The sequence below is a fragment of the Argentina anserina genome, chromosome 4, assembly GCF_933775445.1.
Source record: "Argentina anserina chromosome 4, drPotAnse1.1, whole genome shotgun sequence".
NCBI classification, from domain to species: domain Eukaryota; kingdom Viridiplantae; phylum Streptophyta; class Magnoliopsida; order Rosales; family Rosaceae; genus Argentina; species Argentina anserina.
Window position 1 is genome coordinate 48098 of NC_065875.1, and position 17946 is coordinate 66043.

The window sequence follows — 17946 nt, forward strand, 5'->3', positions numbered from 1 at the left end:
ATATGATTGACAATTTTAATTGTAAACAACTCTGCTAAAAACGTTGCAATTCCACACACCAGGCAGAGCGAATAACTCAAAAACCCTTATAACTCGAGGACTTCTATACCGAGCAATATATACTCCCTCCAACCAGGGATCCTCACAGATACTAGTAGAAAAGACCATCTCCAATCTGTCTACGTATACACTAATGCAACACATCTCTCCCAACAATAATACTCTGCCATGCATAAGAAGGAGCATCACCAAGTTCCGCTTCTAAAAACTAGGCCTCAACATTTAGCCCGCGGATCCGAAAAGACCACGAAGGTCCGCAAGCCCGATGAGATTTTACTCGTCTCGTCCTGTGAGAAAGCCCGCTTCCGTGGGTAGAGAACCATGCTAAGTTTAGATGTGTGAAACTCCGCCATGCCTGTGAGACCGGCCCCCTAAAAGCCCGCAAGGCCCGGCCCGTAAAATCCCGCAAAAAAAAATATTATACATAGAGATACTATTAGTTTTAGAATAAAATTATGGCATTATGAAGCAACTATATGAAGAAAACTTCTCGAAATCGATCAACACCAATTGATATGATCGGTATATATATTTAGTGACCATGTAAACCGAAAACAACACTAATAGGCAATAAGGGAGGACTCATTACCAAAATACAAATGCAAAAAATCATTTGCATATCTAAAATCACCTAATTTTTTCCACCAATCGTGCGTGGTCGCACCAAAGAAACTCATTTGGTTAAGCCCCGGTTAATATGAGGTTTTAATATGTCAAAACGCCTCTTTTTTAGTTAACCGTAAGTACGGAAGGTCAAACCATGTCCAAAACGGACGAAATTTTTACGGGTTCACTAAATGTATATACTGATCACATATGCATATGTCGATCGACCATATTTCAAACTGGAGTTGTCGATTGCCGAAGTGTCTACTAATGTATCATAATCTTTATATTAGGTTTATAATAAAACTACCGCATTATGAAGCGACTATATGAAGGAAACTTCTCGGGATCGATCGACACCATCCGATGTGATCGGTATATATATTTAGTGATCCTATAAAAATTTCATCCAATTCGGATCTCGTTTGACGGTCGAAATTTCCGGTAAACCAAAAACATCACTAATATGCCCTAAAGGAAAACCCATTACCAAGATGCGAACACCGAAAGTCGTTTGCATATCTGTAATTACCTAATTTTTGTCACCGATCGTGCGAATTTGCACCAAGATAAACCATTTCACAAAGTCCCGGTTAATGGGGGTTTTAAAATGTCAAAACGCCTCTTTTTTAGTTAACCGTAGATACAGACGGTCAAACCATGGCGAAAACGGATGCAAATTTTACGAGTTCCCTAAATATATATACCAATCACATCTACTGGTGTTGATCGACCATATTTCGAACTGGAGTTGTCGATTGCCGAAGTGTCTACTAATGTATCATAACCTTTATATTAGGTTTATAATAAAACTATCGCATAATGAAGCGACTATATGAAGGAACCTTCTCGGGATCAATCAACACCATCTGATGTGATCGGTATATCTATTTAGTGATCATATAAAAATTTCATCCAATTCGGATCTCGTTTAACCGTCGGACTTTCCGGTAAACGAAAAACAACACTAATATGCCATAAAGAAAAACATATTATCAAGATGCGAACACCAAAAGCCATTTGCATATCTGAAATAACCTAATTTTTGTCACCGATCTGTACGCGGTCGCAACGAGGAGACCCATTTTTGGCAAAGCCCCGGTCAATGGGGGTTTTAATATTTCAAAATGCCTCTTTTTTGGTTGACTGTAGGTACGGACGATCAAACCATGTCCAAAACGGACGAAATTTTTACGGGTTCCCTAAATATATATACCGATCCCATCTGCTGGTGTCGAACTGTCGATTGATCATATTTCGAACCAAAGTTATCGATCGCCGAAGTGTCTGCTAATGTATTATAACCTATGAAGCACGTGCACGTGCTATGAGCACCGTATTGCGTGTCCGACACGGACACAAATACGTGAACTGACTTTGGACACGGCTCGGACACGCGAGTATTTGAATCGGACACGCGGACAACACCAACTCATAATAAAAGTGAAAGTGCTTATAGTGAGATTCGAACCTTGGTCATCCAAGGCACTCAACAACTCAACAATTCCAACATATTCAGTTTTTGTTATATTTATGCACACTTTAATATATATATATAAGGAGATAAACTCGTTATAAAAATAAGAATGCTTGTGGTGGGATTCGAACTTTTGTTATCCAAGGTACTTATCACGTCCTTAGTCATTCTAACAAGTTATGTTTTCATCATTTTAATGCACACTTTGACATATATATACATCTAAAATTGTAAATACTTTCAAATTTATAAATTAATTTTTTAAATATATATATATATTAAAAATAATATTTAATTAACGTGTCCACCACGTGTCCATGTCCAAAACATTTCTATATTATGTGTCTACGTATCGAATCGTGTCCAATACGGACACCATGTCCGTATCCGTGCTACTTAGATTATAATGTTTATATTAGGTTTATAATAAAACAGTCGCATTATGAAGCGACTATATGAAAGAAATTTATCGGGATCAATCGACACGATCCGATGTGATAAGTATATATATTTAGTGATCCTATAAACATTTCGTCCAATTCGAATCTCGTTTCACCGTCAGAATTTCCGGTAAACCAAAAACATCACTAATATGCCTTAATGGAATACCCATTACCAAGATGCGAACACAGAAAGCCGTTTGCATATCTGAAATCACCTAATTGTTGTCACCGATCGTGCTCGGTCGCAACAAGGAAACTCATTTAGCAAAACCCCGGTCAATAGGGGTTTTAATATGTCAAAACGCATCTTTTTTAGTTGACCGTAAATACAAACGGTCAAACCATGTCCAAAACGGACGAAATTTTTCCCGAAATATATATACCAATGACATCTGCTGGTGTCAATCGACCATATTTCATACTAGAGTTGTCGATTGCCGAAGTGTCTACTAATGTACCATAACCTTTATATTAGGTTTATAATAAAACTACCGCATTATGAAGCGAGTATTTGAAGGAAACTTCTCAGGATCAATCGACACCATTCGATGTGATCGGTATATATATTTAGTGACCCTATAAATTTTTTATCAAATTCAGAGCTCGTTTGACTGTCGGAATTTCCGGTAAACCAAAACCACCACTAGTATGCCCTAAGGGAAGACCCGTTACTAAGATACGAATGCCCAAAGCCGTTTACATATTTGAAATCACCTAATTTTTGTCACCGATCGTGCGTAGTCGGAACGAAGAAACCTATTTAGTAAAGCCCCGGTTAATGAGGTTTTATTATGTCAAAACGCATCTTATTTGGTTAACTGTAGGTACGGACGGTCAAACCAAGTTCAAAATAGATGAAATGTTTACATGGCTCCTAAATATATATATATATATATATATATCGATCACATCTATTGGTGTCAATCGACAATATTTCAAAACTAGTATTTATTTGTGACTTTTTTTTAGAATGTTTTTTAATAATTCTTTTATTGTTCTAAATCCTTAAATATGAGTGTTAATTTTTTTTTCTAATACAAGCCCGCAAGGCCCGCTTTAGGTGAGTGGGCTTGGATCTTCATATTTATGAAAATACTCAGCTCAACGCGTCACTTATTTAAATTTACTAAGCCCTGGCACGACCCGTTGACTAGCCCTACCAAAAACTATCATATGGAAAATAGATAGGTTTGAGGAACTGGCTTAATAATGCTTCAGGCTTCTGAACAATCCTCCAACCCTGTTTAGCAAGCATAGCAAGATTGAAAGCAAATAAATGACGAAAGCCCATACCACCTTAAGCTTTCGGTATACATAGAGCATCCCATGCTCTCCAATGCATTCCACGTTTCTCATTTGTGCCTCCCCACCACTAATGAAGCTCCTGAATCAAATTCTGAGGAAGAAGATAATTATTCATCGTATACAACGACATAGCTTGACCGACTACCTTAACCAAAACTTCTCGACCAGCTACACTCAACAACTTTGATCTTCACCCCGTAAGCTTATTATCCAATTTGTCTTTAATATAAGTAAACACATCATTCTTGGATCTACCTACATGCGTAGGAACACCCAAGTATTTATGATGTTTCTCCGCTACCTGCACATCCAAACAAGCAACTAAAAGCCCACAGTCCTGGTAATAAATATTCTCACTAAAAACCACATTACTTTTCTGAAGATTAACTTGTTGCCCATAAGCTTCCTCATACAACTTCAGAATATCTTTTATCAACACACAATCTCATAAAGTAGCACGTGTATACAACATACTATCATTAGCAAATAATAAGTGGCTCACTGTAGGTGCCCCATCACAAATGCGGAGACCCCGCCCCTCCTCTTTCCTCACAAACTCAAAAATCAAAGCTCACAAGCCTTCAACACATGAAGGAAAAGATAAGGCGAAATGAGATCTCCTTGCTGCAACCCACGCTGAAGAGTAACAAATCCCTTAGCTTTACCATTAATCAGAAATGAATATTTCGCTGATGACAAACAATGCATAATCAAATCCACCGAAGCAACATCAAAGCAAAGTTTCAACATAATCTTCTGTAAGAAACCCCACTCCAACTTGTCATAAGATTTACTAATATCTAACTTATGGGTCATAAATCCCTCATGTCCCCTGCATAGTATATGCATATAATGAGCAAATTTAGACGCCACCAAGTATTATCCCCAATAAGCTTATCAAGAACAAACGCACTATGTTCCGGAGAGACAATATCATATAGGAACACTTTGAGTCTGTTACCTAGCACTTTTGAAGCAATCTTATAAACCACATTACATAGAGCAATAGGCCTCAACTGAGTCATATACTGAACTTCCTTAACTTTCGAAATAAGCACCACATGTGTAAAATTCAGATCATGCGGCATCTCTCTAAAAGTAAGGAAAGAAATGACTACAGAACATACTTCATCACCAACTAAATCCCAATATATCAAGAAAAAGTAAGGAGACTTACCATCCGAGCCAGGAGCTTTTGACAGATGCATATGAAAGTGTCACATCCCGGGAGGGAAAATGACCGTATTGAAATGGTAAAATTGGAAGTTAACAAGCGAACAAACGAATGTAGTTCGAGTTGAACACTCGATAACTGAAAACCTGCTGTAATTTTTTCACAAAAGGAAAGGAAACAAGAAAGAATTCTTACAACGAATGAAACCTTTACATTTCAACACAAAAGGATATTAACAAGGTTTATGCGAGCTTTACAACAAGGTTTCAAAACAACGGAAACATAAGTGGGTGTCACCAACCCATAGCTAGAAATAATACAAGCACCCAAGATAAACAAGAATGGTGACAGAAATGAAATCACAACCTCAGAATAAGAGGTTCAATGTACAAACATCAATCAAGAATAATATACAAAGAACTAGTCTAAGCATCTTGAAATATAAGGAATGTACTCCTAACACTTCTCGTATCCTAAGCCCCGAAAATAAATCCAGAAAACCTGCAAGGAATCTAAAGTAGGGGTGAGCGAGGACGAAGCTCACCCAGTAGGGGCCAGCCCACCAATGTGATTTAAGAGTAAGGTTGGCTAAGTTTTATGAAAACTTAAAACATTTAGATATGAGCATGCTCTTTAAATCATTTAATATGAAACATGCTAAGTTTAATAATCACGAGAAAACAATGCAAAATATGCATGATGACCATCAATAATATCAAGTTAGTGGTGAACGATCCTAACGACTATGAGGCGAATGAGTCACCACTTAAGTCGATGTCAACTGCCTTTGTTGTAACAACAAAGGAGTGAGAGTGTCCATTTAATGGAATGCCCTAAATAATACTGTAAGGTATGGATCCAATAATAAACAGGGCATTGTCCCTCCAGAGATTTACGGTTTTCGACACCGAGGGGTTACCGGATTATCGGGCCCCATACACTCTCAGGTATACTCACTCACAATCTATCCGCCTATCCTCGGGTTTTAACATTTTTAAAATCATATGTACATTTCCAACAATAAACATCACCGAGGCATAGACAATGAATTTTAACGGGCACGAAATACACAAAGGGGGTTAGCTCACCATACCTGGAATATGCGAAACCAATGCAATCCACGATCTTACTTCCGCTAAGCTAAAACCTTCACCAAGCATCCAAGTCTCAGAATAATCGATCAACGAGCGACTGTAAATATAATAATAATTTAAATGTCATTACACGAACGAAATATGAGGTTTGACTCCTTATTCCTGGTTTGACGAAAGTGATGGTCAAATATCGATTATAGCTAACTATGATACCCACTTATCGACATATTTATTTGAGTACTATCGAGTACTCGTATTTATTACCTTAGTTACACTCATACAAATACTTAACAAAATTAATATGTCGACAATATAAGGTAGTGTAACTTACGACTTAAGTTTTTAAGTCGTATTAACTATAAACCGATATCTCTAAAATTACTAAGGACACCCAAAATATATTTCCCAATTAGAAACTTGTCATAAACATAACTTAGAAGGATGGGAAAATCTACCTTAAGGGCCTTAGTCAAATAGAACGTGTTCTTGTCAGAAAGTTGACATCATTGCCGGAGTCCTCCTTTTTCCTTCTCTGCTCAAAACCAAGGATGCACAAATTCATTTACAACCTTCTACGATATCTACTTGGATAATCAATCCATATTTCTTTCATTCCAAACTGGAAATAAATCAAGGAAATAACCCAAAGGAATTGGGCATTTACCTTATGAAATTTCCAGGAGAATGAAGTCAATACAAGTCGCTCTTATCCTTTATGTCCTTCAATTCAACTTGTGGTAGTGTTCTGCTGCTCCTCTTCATTTCCTTAGACTAGAGTGAAGACATACAACTCAGTACTGTACTCCAAGATCAAAATGTGAAGATTAAAACCGTGAAACTGAATCAAGTGAGTTACCTTCTACACGTTTGTGAAGGTAAAATAGATGGTTGCAGTACGTTCTCTATTCCTCTATGTAAATAATGTTTAAGCCTTCTAATCCTCCCTCAATCTTCTCCTAAATCGAGATCAATGCCAGCAAGTTAGAACTTGAGTCCAGATGTGGAGAGAAAAGTATATTGAGATCAAGCAGCTCACCGATTACAGTTGATATTGAGACCAAAATTGATCTCTACACCCAAGTTAAAAGCACAAGGTCCAGTGTCTTCAATTCAACTCCAAAATTCCAACTCCATATCTTCAAATATGATTTTGTTGACTAGCTGCTACTCCCTTTATCTCTTATATCAAAACGTAGTTGATCAGATAAAAGTTCTAGACCCAGAAAAATGTCGAGTTCAAGGTAGAAACGATTACCTTAATGAAATCGACTTTCCGATAAGTTACCAAACGTAGTCCTTCCAATTTAATCAGTCCTTTGCTCTCTGATTAAACTCCCTTCTGGTTTCCCTTCCTATTAGCTAAATTCTTTCTTATTTCGGTGACTAAACAGAAGAATTCGAATGACGAATACACCAATGAAGACATGCAGTAAAACAGAGGAAGTGAATGAAATGAGTTTAGTTGAACTAATAATTAGAATTTTAAAGAGTAAGGGAAAATGGCCCAGAATTTCAAAAAAAAGAAGTGTGATTCTTACCCAAAGCTACGGAGAATCGAAATTGGGCAAGGTTGAAGATGATGAACCGTGGAGGTGGAGAACTTGAATTTCCAGCTCGTTGTCCTTTGCTCCATTCCTCTGCATGTCATCACCAGGAGGTCGGTGACTGCGAGAGAAGCCGATCTGGAGCTGGCGGCATCGAGCGGTGACCGGAGCTGGCCGGAGAAGTCGGGTCGACCCGCCTCCTTAAGTCGGGTTGTCAGGTCTGAAAGGAAGAAAACGCAGAGGGGGAAAAGAAGCTATTTCGGTGTGGCTTTGGTTTTTTGGCCAAATTGCTGACTTTCTCTCCGTTTAAATAAAAGGATGAAGGGCTATGATTAAGAGGTGGAATTTGATCCAAAGGCTAGAATTAAAAGCCTGGTCATAATTTTAAATGAAAGGACAAGTAAGCATAAAGGAGGGCTAAGATTAAATCTGGGAAAAGGTGGAAGAGGCAAATGGCCAAGATCTCTTCACTTTTTTTTCTGAATAAAAAGAAATGATTTTCCAAGATTACAAAACTTTGCAAAAATCATAGAAAGTAGATCAAAGCTCAGAAAAATAATCTGGAAGTACCGGTGAATTCGTAACAACATGAGCTTAATTGTTGTAGCTAGAAATTGAATAATTGACGAAAGTAGGAAATCGTCGTAGGAAGAGATGACGTATTACTATAGAATTTTATCATTAGTTACTAACTTTGTCGTAACCTCCAAAATTAATATAGTAAAATTCTCGGAACTCACAAAAAGAGAGCCTTTCGTACCTTATCTTTCGTATACGAAGCAAACCCTGATTCATGCTAGTAGTAACTTGAGGACTAATAGCTTCGAGAACTCTATCTTGGGAAGCAACATTCGGAGACTATTGAGCACATAAATCCTGAAAGTAATGAATGACCACATTCTCAATACCACCCGGGGAATCATTCCAACGCCCCTCAGTATCAAAAACACCCTTCAGCTTGTTTCTCTTCCTTCGATTAGAAGCACAGTGATGGAATAATTTAGAATTTTGATCCCCTTCTTTCATGCAAATAGCTCATGAATGTTATCTCCAGAAAGTTTTATCAGTGGACATCAGCACATTCAGTCTCTCCCAACCTAAGCTTCTCGGGTTGGCTTGTTGGATCAAAAGGACGTTGAAGCAGGACATTCAATTCCTTCTTAATTGCCTCAATCTCTAACCTTCGACCATGAAACACTGTTCGATCCCAATTGAGTAAATGGTGCCCGGTATCCTTGATCTTACGACACAATTGCACCATCGAACCCCCTTGTTGCAGCAGACCCCAATCTGCTCCAAAGTTGGCTTAAAAGATTCATCAAAGACCCACATCTCTTCAAACCTGAAACGACGCCGATCATGATCTAATTTCGGCTTCTTCTTCCTCACTTCTAGCAACAAAGGAGCATGATCAGAACAACTAGGAGGCAGTACAAGAATGCAAGAAAAAGCAAGCTCCCACAGCCAAACATCCGCGCACGTACCTCTATCCAACTTTTCATTCGTGTGGCTATCACTCCACGTAAGCTAACCTTCGACAGCACCTATATCCGCCAAGTTGCAGTCTGTTAAAGCTTCTCGGAAAGCAGTCATTTGAGCCACAGACCGTAATCTACCTCCATATTTTTCATTGAGGTTGAGAAGCTCATTATAATCACCCACTACCACCCATCATTCATTAGTGCAGCCCCTTAAGGCCCTTAATAACTCCTAGGATAGATGGTGTTGTCTCGTATTGGGATGGCCATAGAATCCAGTGAAACAGAAAACCTCATTCCCCAGCCCCGTGATGTCAGCATCAATGAAATAATATTGAGAATCACGTATATGCATCTGGACAGAGTCATTCCAGAGCAAAGCAAGGCCGCATGTCCTCTTCACTCTATCAAACTTCTCTATGTGAGCCATACCTACAGGCTACAGCGCGTTGGAGAGATTTGTGTTGCCTCACATTACACTTCGTTTCGATCAGAAAAACCATACAAATGCGATGCTTTTGTATCAGAAGCTTCAGAGCATGACAAGTTTGTCGGTTTACAATCCCTTGACAATTCCAGATGAGCAATTTCATGGTCGATGAAGACAACAAGCAACCCCCACCCCGGAGAAGTTGATCGGCGATGTCAGATCGTAAAAACTAGATCGCGCAACGGCTAGGGTTTCCACAATCACTGCTAGACCTCACTCTGACTTTCTCGCCAATCCCTATCACAGTCTGTTCCTCACTTCCTCTTCAATTTGTGAAGAGCCGCACCAAACTCTTCTCAACTCAGTTGGTCTCTCCTGAGTCTACTCTAATACTCTACTAATTCATTGCTAATCTCAATATGAAATTCTCTCTTCTCAAATAACTAATGTGCAAACCCTTCGCACCAAACTCTTCTCAACTCAGTTGGTCTCTCCTGAGTCTACTCTAATACTCTACTAATTCGTTGCTAATCTCAATATGAAATTCTCTCTTCTCAAATAACTAATGTGCATCTTAGACTGTTATGTTTCTCTTATATTTTTCTAACAGATTACATAAGTCTCCAATGTATTTCTGCCACCTGTATTATCAATTGCTCTGTATAAATAGCTACAGTCTCTCTTTCCTTTGTAAGGGTTTATGATAATACAATCTGAGTTTTCTCTCTAAACCTCTCTCTGATTCAATTATGCAAAACCCTAGCTTTGATTTCTGAAGCTTTGCCTATTATGGCATCAGAGCTCTCATAGATCTTGGACCTGCGCTTGTGCTTCCGCTAGCCTTCATTGTTCTCAAAGCTAGTCTTGCTTTGTTTTGATTTGAGTCGGTGATAGTCGCCGTGTTCAAATCTAGTGCCGATCGTCTTCAATCTTCAATTCTAAGCTTCGTAAGGTGAATCGCTCTTGTTTTTGTTCTTTTTGTTACAGTCAATTTTGAAGTTATTTCTCTAAGTTGGAGTATGAGTTAAAATCTGAGTATGATGCAATGATGCGTCATTCAGTTGGAAAATTTGTGTTGAAAAATTTGTGCAAAATCGCAGAGAGAGTTATCTTGTTGAGCTTGAGTTGTGAAATCATACTAGAGATTTGTTGTTCTTGATTAATTTTTTTTTTTGAGAAATTGAGGTTCTGATTTGTGTAGTGCAAAATTGGAGTAGTAAAAGTGTTCTATCTTGTTGCTCCGGTGAAGATTATTGTTGTGTGATTAGAATCAAGTTCTATTAATTGGTGAAGATTGTTGTCGTTTAGTTGAAATTGGTGGTTGGCTTATACTGTTTAGATTTGTGTTGAAAGGTTGTTGCAACGTTAGTCATGACTAATCAGGACATTCCTAAGCCTGCTCTCACTCATTCTGATGTGCACTCATTGCTGGGTATTATTACTATGCGCCTTGGAGAAAAGAATTTCATAAAATGGAGTTTCCAGTTTCAATCAACTATGGCTGGAAATGGTCTATTTGGCTACTATGATGGGACTGAGTTAGCTCTACCTCGCTATGCTCTCACTACTGATGGTGGAGTTACTAATGAAGAAAATGTTACTTACAAAGCATGGACACAAACTGACATGGCTTTGATGAGTCTTCTCATGGCCACTTTGGATGAAGATATAGTTGATGTTATCATTGGTTGCAAGACTTCCAAACAAGCATGGATTGCTTTACAGGAACGTTTCTCTGCTGTATCTAGAGTGAGTATTATGCAGCTGAAGACTGAGCTTCAAAAACAGTTAGGAAAGGTGGAGAGTCAATTGAGAAGTATTTGCAGCGAGTTAAGAATGCTAGAGATCAACTTCTATCTGTCGGAGTTACTGTTCCTGATGAAGACATAATCATAATTGTTCTCAATGGACTCCCAGATGAATATTCTATAGTTAGAAATGTCATAGAAGGCAGAGAAACCCCTATATCTCTTAGAGACTTGAGGTCTCAGTTACTTGCAGCAGAAAGGCGCATTGAGGGAAATGTTTCTCTCAACTCTAGCATGAGTGCTATGGTAGTTAGAGGAGAAAATTTCCGGAATGGTGATAGAGACAATGCTAACAGAGGCTAGATTCAGAAGGGTGATGGTCGAAACAAAGATGAAAAACAAAACACTTCAAGCCTCGAGTGTCAAGTGTGTGGAAAACGTGGTCACACTGTGGACACTTGTTTCAAGGTCCATAAATGTCAAATATGTGGCAAACGTGGTCATCTGACAAGTACTTGCTATCAAAATCCAGATTACAAAGCTCATGCTTCATCCCAAATACAAAACAGGACACCTAATATAGGTCCTTCTCCAGAATGTCAGATTTGTGCAAAGAAAGGTCACATTGCGGCAAATTGTTTTTATAGGACAGATGTTCATGTTGATCATCCATCATTGTTCATCCCAACTTGTCAAATATGTGGGTTAAAAGGACATATTGCTCTCAGCTGTTCTCATAGAACAAACTTTGCATATCAGGGAACTGAGCCTCCAGCTTCACTCACTGCCTTAACTGCTTAGTCAACTAGTTCTTATAATGTTGGATTTCAAACTCAAGGAGGGAATTATAATCCAACTGGCTCTTCACATACAATGTTTCCTCGTACAGTGTTTCCTGGTGGATTTCATCCTAGCGGTGGTGCCTCATCTTCTACAACACCAACAAATGCTCATGTAAATACTGAGGTGTGGGTTGGTGATTCTGGTGCCACACACCATATGACCTCTGATCTTCAGAATCTCACAATTGCTCAACCTTACAAGTCCGATGATAAAATCACCATCGGTAATGGTGCAGGTTTGAATATAGCTCATGTTGGTGCTAGTTATATTAAACCTGCAGATTGTTTGTTGAATCTAAATCAAGTGCTACATGTGCCTCATCTAACTATGAATTTGCTATCATTTACGAAGCTGTGCAAGGATAATGGTTGTTTTATTACTCTTGATGAATCTGATATTGTTGTGCAGGACAAGGCATCCAGAAAAATTCTCTATCAAGGAAAGAGTAGTGAGGAGGATTTGTTCCTGTTCAAGTCTCCACATGTTTCATCTATTCCCACGCTATCTCATTCAGCTTTTGCAAGCTCTACTTCGACTTATCCAGTATGGCATCAACGTTTAGGTCACCCTTCTAAACCCATTATGTCTAAAATGTTGTCTAGTTCTCAAATAAAAGTGCCCAACTGTGTTCCTAGTCACCTTTGTTCCAGTTGTTTAGATGGTAAAATGCATAGACTTCCTTTTTCAGAGTCTGTAACAACATCAGATGTTCCTTTTCATAAAGTGCACTCTGATGTTTGGGGTCCGACTCCATGTATGTCTATAGAAGGATATAGGTACTATGTTACATTCATTGATGATTGTACCAAGTTTGTGTGGATTTTTCCACTCATCAATAAATCTGATGTTTTTACAACATTTGTGAAGTTTTATACCTTTGTTCAGACTCAGTTCAATTCCTTGATTAAAATATTTCAAATAGATGGGGGAGGGGAATTCAATAGTAAAGCCCTTAAAAATTTTCTCGACTCAAAAGGCATTCTTCATTACATAACTTGTCCTTACACTCCTCAACAAAATGGAGTTGCCGAGAGGAAAAACAGGCATCTAGTTGAGACAGCTATTTCGTTGATGTCCACTTCTTGTGTCCCAAAAGAATTCTGGTATCATAGCATTGCTCATTCATGCTATTTAATTAATAGAATGCCTTGCAAGTTGTTAGATATGATGTCTCCTTTTGAGCTGGTCTTCCATAAAGCTCTTGAGCTTTCTCATCTCAAAGTCTTTGGATCAGCTTGTTATCTTTATCTACGCCCGTACAATCATGACAAATTAGATCCTAGAACAACTCAGTGCGTCTTTCTAGGATATGCTCTAGGTTATAAAGGGGCAATCTGTTATAGCATATCTCACAATAGGCTGTGGATGTCTCGGCATGTGATTTTTGATGAATCAATTTTTCCATTCAAGTTTCACTCTTCCTCCATTTCAACTCCAATTGATCCTGCTACATTTTTTCCGTCCTCATTTTCCTCTTCAAGTCTCACTACTCTTCCTCAGAGGATGCCTGTCCTAGGTGATGTTGTCCAACTTAGTGACCATTCCACTGCATTGGACGGGGGTATTGGTCGTTCAAGTAGTGCTGGAAGCTCATATGGTACTTCAAATTTGAATGATAATTCTCAGAATAGTGGTAGTGGTCCAGTTGGTAGTGATTCAGTTAGTAACTCTATTAATAGTTCCTCAGTCAGTGGTTCAGATAATAATTCTCAGTGTAGTTCCGCCAACTCCGATAAAGCTTCTCAGCATAGCTTAGATGTTTTAAATGGTTCAAGTGGTGAAAACATTGTTGAGATAAGTGATGATCAAAGGGGGGGTTACTTGTGGAGAGATTAATGAGATTGCATTGCAGAATATGGATAATGGGGATGTTCAGAGTGATGGTGATGGTCATAATGCTCAGATTGGTGATGTTGGTCATGCAAATGGTGATGTTGGTCATGAAAATGAGGCAGATGGTGGGCTAAGTATAAACCAGGTCAATGCTTTGCAATTTGGTGGAAATATTCAAGCTGACCATGATATTCCAGAATAACTTAATTTCATTGTAAATCAATATTACAATGATCATTCTATGATGACCAGAGCTAAGAATGGTATATTCAAACCTAAAACCTTTGAAGACTTTTATTGTTATTCTGCTATTGCTCAAGAAAAGTCTTACAGAGAATTTCCTTTCTTTAGTGGCTTTACTGCTGTAAGTGATATTAGTGATGTTATTGAGCCGAAGTCATTCAGATCAGCTACTAGAAAGGATAAATGGGACAAAGCTATGTTGGAGGAAATACAAGCTCTACAGAAACAAGGTACTTGGATTTTAGTTCCATGTCCTAAAGATAGAAATATTGTTGGATGCAAATGGATATATAAAATAAAGAAAAATCCTAATGGATCTGTGTCTAGATACAAAGCAAGACTTGTTGCTCAGGGGTTTAGTCAAACAAAGGGTATTGACTATGATGAAACCTTCAGTCCCGTTGTGCGACATAGCACTGTTAGAGTTATTTTAGCTCTTGCAGCTATGAGTAATTGGGAATTAAGGCAGTTGGATGTTAAGAATGCTTTTATGCATGGAGATTTAAAGGAAGAAGTGTACATAGCTCAACCACAAGGTTTTATTGATTCTGATTATCCTAATCATGTGTGTTTGCTAAAGAAATCGTTGTACGGTTTGAAACAAGCTCCAAGAGCTTGGAATGAGAAATTTACAAATTTCTTACCAAGTTTAGGCTTTGCTTCTTCTCACAGTAATCCAAGCTTGTTTGTGAGACATACTTCAGCAGGTATGATTGCTATGTTACTATATGTTGATGATATAGTAATTACAGGTTCTGATACTTCTGGAATTCATAATGTTATTTCTGAATTGTGCATGGTTTTTGATATGAAAGATCTTGGATCTTTATCTTATTTCCTTGGTTTAGAAGTTACGAAAGTCAGAAATGGTCTCTTCTTGAGTCAGACAAAGTATGCTAAAGATCTACTTGAAAGAGTTGGATTAAGCACTATGAGACCCTGCAATACTCCTTGCCTTCCTCATTATTAGATGACAAAAGATGAAGGTACTCCTCTTAAAGATCCAACCTCTTACAGAAGCATAGTAGGTGCATTACAATACCTAACCTTTACTCGACCAGATATTGCCTATTCAGTCAATACAGTCTGCCAATTTATGACAAGTCCTACGGATGTGCATTATGCAGCAGTAAAGAGAATTTTGAGGTATTTACAAGGTTCTATAGATAAAGGAGTTTTATATAGTTCTGTTGGAGCCTTAAAGAATGCAGTGAATGTCAAAGCCTTTTGTGATGCAGACTGGGCTGGTGAAGTGATACAAAAGAGATCTACTACTGGATTTGTTGTCTATATTGGTTTGTGTCCTATTTCATGGCAGTCCAAGAAACAAGGTACTGTTTCTAGAAGTTCTACTGAGTCAGAATACAGAAGTTTGGCTAATACAGCAGCAGAGGTGAGTTGGATTCGTCATTTGTTATGTGATTTAAAGATTAACATTCCTCATGCTCCTTTGCTTAAATGTGATAATTTGTCAGCTCTTGCTCTTGCTTCAAATCCAGTTTTTCATTCCAAGATTAAACACTTGGATAACGATTTTCATTTTGTTAGAGAAAGAGTCCAGCGTAATGATTTGCGACTAGAATATGTGCCTACCACAGAGCAAACAACTGATGTATTGACTAAAGGCCTGGCTGCTCCAATTTTTAGAACACACTGTATCAATCTCAGACTAGTGACCCTAGCTGAGATTGAGGAGGGGTCTTAGACTGTTATATTTCTCTTATATTTTTCTAACAGATTACATAAGTCTCAAATGTATTTCTGCCACCTGTATTATCAATTGCTATGTATAATTACTCTGTATAAATAGCTACAGTCTCTCTTTCCTTTGTAAGGGTTTATGATAATACAATTTGAGTTTTCTCTCTAAACCTCTCTCTGATTCAATTCTGCAAAACCCTAGCTTTGATTTCTGAAGCTTTGCCTATTAGTGCAAACCCTTCAATCTATGCCCCTCGCTTCGATTTGTATTATCTATGGGTATTTCATTTCATACCCATTTTTAGTGCATAATTTTAAAATGAACCCACCTATTATTTAATTATAATTTTTACTCAAATATTATCAAATAAGATACTAAATTGTCTTTTGTTTTAACAAAAATTACATATTACCACTATTTAATTCTAGAGGAAAATTCACCAACAGTCCCTGAACTCATGTGATAAGGACAGTTTGATCCCTGACCTTTAAAAAGAATCAAAGAGATCCATGAACTCTTATTCTGATATCAATAAGGTACTTCTGTTAAAACTTTTAGATTATTCCGTTAAAATATTCTTTTTTCTGTTAATTTTGTCATTTTGTTATTTGTTAGTTGGGAATTTATTTATTTGAGTTGATCTAATCGAAGATTAAACCTTTCGAGTTGTTCTGCAACTTTGTTATTGCATTTTTCTCTATATAGATAATATAGAAATTCAATCAGACTAGGTCTTAACGGATCAATATATGCTACTCCAATCTCCTTTTGGAGATGAATATGTTTGTCGCATAAGATATTTAATATTCTACAAATGTATTCTATGGAGTACTGGTTTTCTTGAATATGTTTTGAATGAAAGCACACTTGCCACTTATCAGTAGCTTTTTTCAGTACAAAAAGACTGGTAAGTTTTAGGTCTGACCTCTTTTTTATTGGATAAAAGGAACCAATTTTGTGGCATAAGCTTGATCTTCACTTGTTTCTGAGCGAAACAAGCTCTGATACCAGCTAGGGCGAATCTAACTGATGATCAAAATGTGAAGAAGTTTCTGATCTTCTTCAAAAATTTATTGAAGAACTTTCATATTTTCTTGGGATGCGTAGATTCTACGCTATATTCTATAGATAATATCCCAATAATTTTTGGTATTTTTTGGAAGGTTCTTTCTATTTCTTATTAGTTTTTTATATTTTTCTTTTTCTTGTTGCAGTTCTTTTAAAGACAGTTTAGCAAACGCTAAAAGCCTAAGTCTAGAAGCTATGATAATTACTATGATGATAAAATAACTGTTTACCTTTGAATATAGATGGTAGATTTAAAGATTAGTAAACTGCTTAGAAAAATAAAATTTAAGAATTAGGTCCACCATGCTCCGTCAAAATTTTAACAAAATGACAAAATTAACAGAAAAAATAATATTTTAACGGAATATTCCAAAAGTTTTAACAGAGGTACCTTATTGATATCATAATAAGAGTTTAGTGATCTCTTTGATCCTTTTTAAAGGTCAGGAATCAAACTGTCCTTACCACATGAGTTCAGAGACTGTTGGTGAATTTTCCTCTTAATTCTAATTAGTCAACTTTGGTATTAAATTTATTTTTACCTTAATTATAGATTGAATACGATTTTGCAAGTTTTCTTTTTAACTCATCATTATTACCAATAGATTATATTTAAATACATTGAGATAATGAATGTAAAACTTATATTTTGGTGATTTAAGATTTCGATCAGGTTGTTAACTTGAAGAACTTTGTTATATCATAGTCTTTTTTTCAGATTTTTTTAAGTTTCATTCATCTATTAAATAACCTAAATTAAAGGTATGTGGGACTTTAAGTGTTTAACCTAATAGTAGATATCTCTTTAATTACAACCTAAGAATGAGAAGCATATCTATTTAAAAGGTTCATGTAGAATTCCTAGTTCATAGATATATATGTCTCATCTATAGAAATC